At 43.3% G+C, this 8,225-nt stretch overlaps 4 non-coding genes across 4 annotated transcripts; 2 read left to right on the forward strand and 2 right to left on the reverse strand.

Annotated features, from left to right (window-relative positions):
- Positions 1 to 1,326: 1,326 nt before the first annotated feature.
- On the reverse strand, positions 1,327 to 1,399 carry trnar-ucg (transfer RNA arginine (anticodon UCG)). Its single transcript has one exon. It is a non-coding gene; the product is annotated as a tRNA-Arg (tRNA).
- Positions 1,400 to 2,589: 1,190 nt separating this feature from the next.
- On the forward strand, positions 2,590 to 2,663 carry trnan-guu (transfer RNA asparagine (anticodon GUU)). The gene has a single exon. It is a non-coding gene; the product is annotated as a tRNA-Asn (tRNA).
- A 1,536-nt stretch (positions 2,664 to 4,199) lies between these two features.
- On the forward strand, positions 4,200 to 4,281 carry trnas-uga (transfer RNA serine (anticodon UGA)). Its single transcript has one exon. It is a non-coding gene; the product is annotated as a tRNA-Ser (tRNA).
- Positions 4,282 to 5,831: 1,550 nt separating this feature from the next.
- trnar-ucg (transfer RNA arginine (anticodon UCG)) lies at positions 5,832 to 5,904 on the reverse strand. Its single transcript has one exon. It is a non-coding gene; the product is annotated as a tRNA-Arg (tRNA).
- Between the last annotated feature and the right edge of the window lie 2,321 nt (positions 5,905 to 8,225).

Below are 8,225 nucleotides of genomic sequence, written 5' to 3' on the forward strand. Positions count from 1 at the left end.
CAACATAGCGGAGGCTCGTCACGTCTATAGCAAGGCTGTTAGGACCGCATACGCCACAGTGACTTGTACACAGACCACATGAAAGGCAAGCAAAATACACTTTTAAAATTCCAAAGACTCACAAGGTCAGAGAAACAGCGATGACCTGAACAGATCTGTTACAGAAGTCTAGGTTGACCTTTTTAGAGCTGTAATTGCATTTTTGTTTAATAGAAGATCAAATCTACTCGCATGTACCAGCACCTTACAGTTTATTGATGTTAATTCTGTTTAAGTAATAAGATTGCTAACGATGTTGGACTTTAGCCGGTGTTTTTTAGAACAAATTGCTTACACTTCTGTAAGGAATACGCAGTACGTGCCTTTGTCAGTCATTGCTCACCATACCTGTAACTTTCTTATCTAACTCACTTCCTCGAATGGTGAAGGTCCACAAACATAAATGAAAAAAAAACCCTTGTTGTAGATGAGGTGCACAAAAAAGCAGCCCCTGATAGTGTATAACACATTTATACTATTGCAGAGACACATGTAACATATATATACTGTATATATATATGAAACAGAAATAGAAACAGAAACAGGAATCGCTTACTCACCTGGAGAATCTCTGTAGGAATATCTAGCATTTATCAATGGAAATAAAAGCTGCTTTAATACAGTGCATGTTCAAACTCAAACCCTCAGCTGCTGTTCTTGTTTGTTTTGGGACAAATTGCAACTGAGCATCGCATGAGCCGTTACGTACCCTTATCTGTTAGGGAATTTCAAGGGAGGAGTTAGGTCAGAATGGGTAGGCTGCAAAACAACAAGTAAAGATTTATTCCAAGATGAAACGTTGTGGCGGTTTTCTTATCTTTTCAGCATGGACTAAACTTTTACGTGTTCCTTATATGCTATATATGTATATATTAGCACCAATGTCGTTCTTAAAAACTAACATGAAATTGTCAGGGACATTCAGCTATATACAAAGACGAGACAGACAAAGTAATAATTCTGTATTAACGTGGCCTACATACTGACGCAATGATCGAACTAACTGACATGTTCTGATTCAGATCCCCTGCAGTTCATGCCAATTAGAACAATAGCAATGCTGAGTCCTCCCCACCCTACCGAGCACAAATTCAGCTGCTCTCCAGTTCTGTTCTGCATGTTTTTTCATTGCAATTGAGCTCGGAGCTGGAGATGATCTCCATACAGTTCTGTGTTCACCAGCCCGCACTTGCGTGCTAATTTACGGGTTGTGGCAAATGCTTTTCTATAGTTCATATACATGACGGCAACCTGTTACCGAGGAACCTGAGAGGTTTAAAAGCCTCACGAGCCAGGCAGGACTCGAACCTCCAATCTTCTGATCCGAAGTCAGACGCGTTATCCATTACGCCACTGGCCCATAGAACATGCGCTTGCACTCCACCACAGAGAGCTCTACACTGCTACTAGTAGTACACTTCCCCATCTAAATTTTCACAGCAAGAAACTTGTGTTTCCTACTATTTTTATCAGGTTTAAAATATCATCTCCTTAAAACAGAAAAAGTGTTGATGTGTCGTGCTGAAATTCCGATTGATTTTGAATTCAAAGAAAAAAGGTTTTCTTCCAAAACACCATGAAATTGTCACATCTTGCAGACAATAGGTGTATTCCATGTTGAAAAGAGAAGAAAGAAAACCATGGAGCCTTTTACAGGTGTGAGGCTTCTTCAGGTGTGAGACCTCACAGTCGAAACACTGTGTTTCCGTTCTTCTCTTTTCAGCATGCAATAAACCTATTACTTGTTCCTTTGCAGCCGAGGCATGCTGACGTAGCTACCCAGCTGAACATCTTGCAGACTCTACAGTACTTCTCTCCTGTAGAAGTAAAGCAGGGCTTGCTGGGTGAGCTTTTGCTCCGGTAAATTAGGTCACGTGTCATGTTAAATCACTTCTTCTAAACACAACATGTGCTGGTACTAGCTTTCCCCATGAAAAGAGACATTTCCCTTACAGTACATGACATATCGTTTTTATTCTATCAATAAGTATAGAAATTAAACAAAAGAAAAAATGGTGTCGCCAAAGAATGCACAGCTCTGTCGCCTTGGGGAGGTGTCAAGGGCATTGAGCTCCTTGGACATGAAAAGTGCCCGATAAATGCCATTTCTCATCATTTCTCTTGGCGTCAGTTCTGCTATTAAATGGGACGGAGGCAACGGGTTCAGAGAGCAGGTTAAGTGCACACCGAACGCAGATGTGTCCAAGTGTCTGTAAAAGCGCGGTGCTCCGCTGGCGCTGTTCCCTAGTGGCTTAAAGTGCCCGCCTAGTAAGCAGGCGATCCTGGGTCTGAATACCAGCGGTGCCTCTCTCCGTGTCTTGTTGTGCCGAATGTATCATTTCAGACAAACATGTACAGCTTGGTTCAGTTTAATGCAAGAATTCATTTCCTTTCTGGAATAACTTGTTTTTGAAGAAATCCATACAGCTTGTGAAAGATGAAATCCATTTCTTGGTTGTCAATGGAAAAAGATTGCCGGCTGCAAGAAGCGCAAGTGATTGTTTTCTTTGACCATAAACCTGCAAATGTAGGGAGCACAAGCGGCCGTCAGTCTCTTTGGCGCAATTGGTTAGCGCGTTCGGCTGTTAACCGAAAGGTTGGTGGTTCAAGCCCACCCAGGGACGCATGTCTCAGTTTTTCCAATGTAAACATCATCACCGCTAAAGAAGATGGCGCAGAAGGCTCCACAGTCGAAACGTTGTGCTTCTTTTCTTCTCTTTTCAGCATGGAGTAAACCTTTGCTTGATCCTTTGCAGCCTACGCATGCTGACACAGCTACCTTTCTCTTAACGCACCTCAATCATTATTCACCAAAACCATCAGCAGAATGTGTCGCCTTTGTGGTGATGTCACTCCTCTGCTTCACAAATGTCCTTAGTGACGGACCATTTCATTCTGCCATTTTTCCGGAGCGGTTATTGATTGCTCCATCATTTCCCTCATACTTTCCATCCCAAGATTGAAAAAAAAAAACAGAAACAGGCTGATAGGACGACAATCAAATTGCAAAAACTCATCAAAGCACTCGATAGAGTATTTGAATCCACAAGTAGCTACGAGCAACTTTGTCCTGGCTTGCATGAAAGTCGGAAAATGTCAAAAAGAAAAAGATGGTGGCTTTTTCATATCTGTTCTTTTATTTTTAGTTCGTTGGCTCTTCTGTCCATTGTCCTCCTGCCTGGCTCTTGACCTGTGACTGTCTGAACGCACACATTAGACTTTCAGGCGGGGGATTTGTCCTGAGCCTCTGTGGAAGACCCACCCACCCCCATAAATAACTGCTCTAGAAACACATGAATGCAAAACTAAACCACAGCTTAAAGAGGAGCTCCAACTCAGTGCCATACTAATGTAAACGAAGTAATACTAAGACATGTTCTTATGGATTTGTCTTACCTTGAGATATGTAATTGGATTTCAGGATTAACTTCCTCATTCAATGTACTGGTGATTCTTTGCCTGGTCAGTACCTGGGTGGGAGACCTCCAGCGAACAATTAAGCTTGCTGCTGGAAGTGGTGTTAAGAGACTCTTAGGATCTTCCAGAGGTGTCTGTCCAATAGCACTAGTTGCCTTAGAGCTGGCTCAAACATTGCTCAAGAGTCTACCTTTCACAGATGCGCAAAGATGAATGATGGGGGTGCACGCTTCAAGGAGCCTTCCAACTGTAGGGACCGATTAGAGACGATCCGTAGCATGTGTTCATTTCCATATACGCCCCGTGTCTCAACGGTAGGACAGAGTCAAATACTGCCTCGACACGTAACAGCGTTATATTAAACCGCAGGACTTGAGGGCTGTTTTGTTTGAATGTTCAAGGCATTGGTAAGAGCGTAGGTCAAGGGCCATTGGTGCATCTCCTGTAACTGGAGTAAAAATGCTATTCAAAGTGCAGTGACTAAAATCGTCGTCCAGATGTCTCTGTTGTTGATTGCTTTCTGTCTAAGAACGTTCTGTTTTCATGTCCGAACGGGGAGACTTTATCATTCCAACTTGAAGCCACCCTTAAGTCCTCTGAGGTGTGTGTGTGTGTGCTTGCACGTATGGCGTAAAAGGTTTCTTAAACGGAGAGCGAACTTGAAAAAAGTTGCCTCCGCTGCCGCCGCCGCCTCGCACTCCCTGTTCGATTGTAGCAAGAAGGCAGCGGCCGCGGCGCTTGCTGTAGTCGTGGCCGAGTGGTTAAGGTGACGGACTTGAAATCCGTTGGGGTCTCCCCGCGCAGGTTCAAATCCTGCCGACTACGGCGTCCTTTGCATTTGGTTGCGTGCGTGCGTGTAAAAGGACCAGCGCCGTTTCGTTTTCGCTGGGACCTTTAACACTCTAAATCGCCTGGACCCACAGCCTGTGAAATCGATTCTTCAGCACCCACGATGGACGCTTTGCCGCTGGACACAGAGAACGATGCTTTTCTGCAACGAGCTTTCCAGCTGAATTTTCTCGGCAGCTCCGTACTGAACCTGTTCTCCATTGCAACATAGCGGAGGCTCGTCACGTCTATAGCAAGGCTGTGTAGGACCGCATACGCCACAGTGACTTGTACACAGACCACATGAAAGGCAAGCAAAATACACTTTTAAAATTCCAAAGACTCACAAGGTCAGAGAAACAGCGATGACCTGAACAGATCTGTTACAGAAGTCTAGGTTGACCTTTTTAGAGCTGTAATTGCATTTTTGTTTAATAGAAGATCAAATCTACTCGCATGTACCAGCACCTTACAGTTTATTGATGTTAATTCTGTTTAAGTAATAAGATTGCTAACGATGTTGGACTTTAGCCGGTGTTTTTTAGAACAAATTGCTTACACTTCTGTAAGGAATACGCAGTACGTGCCTTTGTCAGTCATTGCTCACCATACCTGTAACTTTCTTATCTAACTCACTTCCTCAAATGGTGAAGGTCCACAAACATAAATGAAAAAAAAACCCTTGTTGTAGATGAGGTGCACAAAAAAGCAGCCCCTGATAGTGTATAACACATTTATACTATTGCAGAGACACATGTAACATATATATACTGTATATATGAAACAGAAATAGAAACAGAAACAGGAATCGCTTACTCACCTGGAGAATCTCTGTAGGAATATCTAGCATTTATCAATGGAAATAAAAGCTGCTTTAATACAGTGCATGTTCAAACTCAAACCCTCAGCTGCTGTTCTTGTTTGTTTTGGGACAAATTGCAACTGAGCATCGCATGAGCCGTTACGTACCCTTATCTGTTAGGGAATTTCAAGGGAGGAGTTAGGTCAGAATGGGTAGGCTGCAAAACAACAAGTAAAGATTTATTCCAAGATGAAATGTTGTGGCGGTTTTCTTATCTTTTCAGCATGGACTAAACTTTTACGTGTTCCTTATATGCTATATATGTATATATTAGCACCAATGTCGTTCTTAAAAACTAACATGAAATTGTCAGGGACATTCAGCTATATACAAAGACGAGACAGACAAAGTAATAATTCTGTATTAACGTGGCCTACATATTGACGCAATGATCAAACTGACTGACATGTTCTGATTCAGATCCCCTGCAGTTCATGCCAATTAGAACAATAGCAATGCTGAGTCCTCCCCACCCTACTGAGCACAAATTCAGCTGCTCTCCAGTTCTGTTCTGCATGTTTTTTCATTGCAATTGAGCTCGGAGCTGGAGATGATCTCCATACAGTTCTGTGTTCACCAGCCCGCACTTGCGTGCTAATTTACGGGTTGTGGCAAATGCTTTTCTATAGTTCATATACATGACGGCAACCTGTTACCTAGGAACCTGAGAGGTTTAAAAGCCTCACGAGCCAGGCAGGACTCGAACCTACAATCTTCTGATCCGAAGTCAGACGCGTTATCCATTACGCCACTGGCCCATAGAACATGCGCTTGCACTCCACCACAGAGAGCTCTACACTGCTACTAGTAGTACACTTCCCCATCTAAATTTTCACAGCAAGAAACTTGTGTTTCCTACTATTTTTGTCAGGTTTAAAATATCATCTCCTTAAAACAGAAAAAGTGTCGATGTGTTGTGCTGAAATTCCGATTGATTTTGAATTCAAAGAAAAAAGGTTTTCTTCCAAAACACCATGAAATTGTCACATCTTGCAGACAATAGGTGTATTCCATGTTGAAAAGAGAAGAAAGAAAACCATGGAGCCTTTTACAGGTGTGAGGCTTCTTAAGGTGTGAGAAGACCTCACAGTCGAAACGCTGTGTTTCCGTTCTTCTCTTTTCAGCATGCAATAAACCTAGTACTTGTTCCTTTGCAGCCGAGGCATGCTGACGTAGCTACCCAGCTGAACATCTTGCAGACTCTACAGTACTTCTCTCCTGTAGAAGTAAAGCAGGGCTTGCTGGGTGAGCTTTTGCTCCGGTAAATTAGGTCACGTGTCATGTTAAATCACTTCTTCTAAACACAACATTTGCTGGTGCTAGCTTTCCCCATGAAAAGAGACATTTCCCTTACAGTACATGACATATCGTTTTTATTCTATCAATAAGTATAGAAATTAAACAAAAGAAAAAATGGTGTCGCCAAAGAATGCACAGCTCTGTCGCCTTGGGGAGGTGTCAAGGGCATTGAGCTCCTTGGACATGAAAAGTGCCCGATAAATGCCATTTCTCATCATTTCTCTTGGCGTCAGTTCTGCTATTAAATGGGACGGAGGCAACGGGTTCAGAGAGCAGGTTAAGTGCACACCGAACGCAGATGTGTCCAAGTGTCTGTAAAAGCGCGGTGCTCCGCTGGCGCTGTTCCCTAGTGGCTTAAAGTGCCCGCCTAGTAAGCAGGCGATCCTGGGTCTGAATACCAGCGGTGCCTCTCTCCGTAACTGCTCTAGAAACACATGAATGCAAAACTAAACCACAGCTTAAAGAGGAGCTTGTCATGACCGCCAGGCAGTTAAGACCAACTCTTAAGCAATCTAAACAGCACCAGCAGAGGGTGATTATTAACAAATGCCGCCGCACGAGTTAACCCACCTGCACACACTCCACCGTGGGGTACGCAGTGCTATTTTTACCATCTTTACTTGCTTCCCGCTGGTATTGAGTCTACTCCTTGAGAGCTCTACCTGGCGTTTTTTCCATTACCTCGTTTATTCTGGATATTGGACTCCCCTTCTGCCTTTTCGACTTTGGACCTCGCCTCTCACCTCGGACTGTTTGCCACCAGTGTTCTCCCTGGATTACGACTTACCTTACGCCTCTTGACCACGAAACAAAGCAAAGCAGAGCAAAACAAAATGAACAAACGAAAAGCCTCACGTCCCGCACTTGCGTGTAACGCCGTTACGTGCCCAAGCGGTATTGTACTTCATCTTAGCACTGCACCCCGGGGCGTACGGTATATGGGAACGAGCACACGCCACAAATCGTCTCGAATCACTCCCTACAGCTGTAAGGCACCTTGAAGCGTGCACCCCCAACATTTTTCTTTGCGCATCTGTGAAAGGTAAACTCTTGAGCAAACTCTGAACCAGCTCTAAGGAAACTAATCCGATTAGACGTTACTTTGACTCATCCTTTAAGGGAACCTTGTTAATTGGAGAAATCAATGATTTCGAATGAATTCTGTATGCGTTAAAAGACAGCTATACACAGAAAACATGCAGGACACTTCTCATGATGTTTCCCGAGCCGAAACACAGTGCGTTTTTCCAAGCCCTCTGACAAAGCCCGCCCACTGAAAACTGCAGCAGATCGTGTAAAGACGTTCAACTTTGTAACTACTGCACGCACAGGAAGCAGAATAAATTCCTCTTTTCAAACTGTCAAAGGTTTGCTTTGCGAACACTGCAGGACATCGCACAATCTCTTTTGAATGGGGACAAACGATTTCTTATGGGGCACAGTAAGTACAGACGTTTAAAAAGCTCCACTCATGCCGACGATGCAGCATGAAGAAGCGCAACCTAACGTTTGCATTCCTAGCAAATTCCTTTTATTTTTTGATAAATAAAGACAGTCTTGTTTAACAAACAACACACACAACATTTTACATTGTCAATTCAATTCAAATCAATGTATTTCTATATAGCACCTTTCACAACAAGGTTGTCCCAAGGCACTTAACAATGCAAGTTGTTAAGAGCCTTGTGTCTAATATGCCGCCTAGGTAACGTGCTGTCTCTTTGAGGCAGATGTTAAAATCCTCTGAGTTAAGTGCTGAAGTTATAGTAGTCCTATCAGT

Source organism: Lepisosteus platostomus, unplaced genomic scaffold (assembly GCF_059453375.1).
Source record: "Lepisosteus platostomus isolate fLepPlt1 unplaced genomic scaffold, fLepPlt1.hap1 Scaffold_78_H1, whole genome shotgun sequence".
In the NCBI taxonomy this organism is placed as follows: Eukaryota; Metazoa; Chordata; class Actinopteri; order Semionotiformes; family Lepisosteidae; genus Lepisosteus; species Lepisosteus platostomus.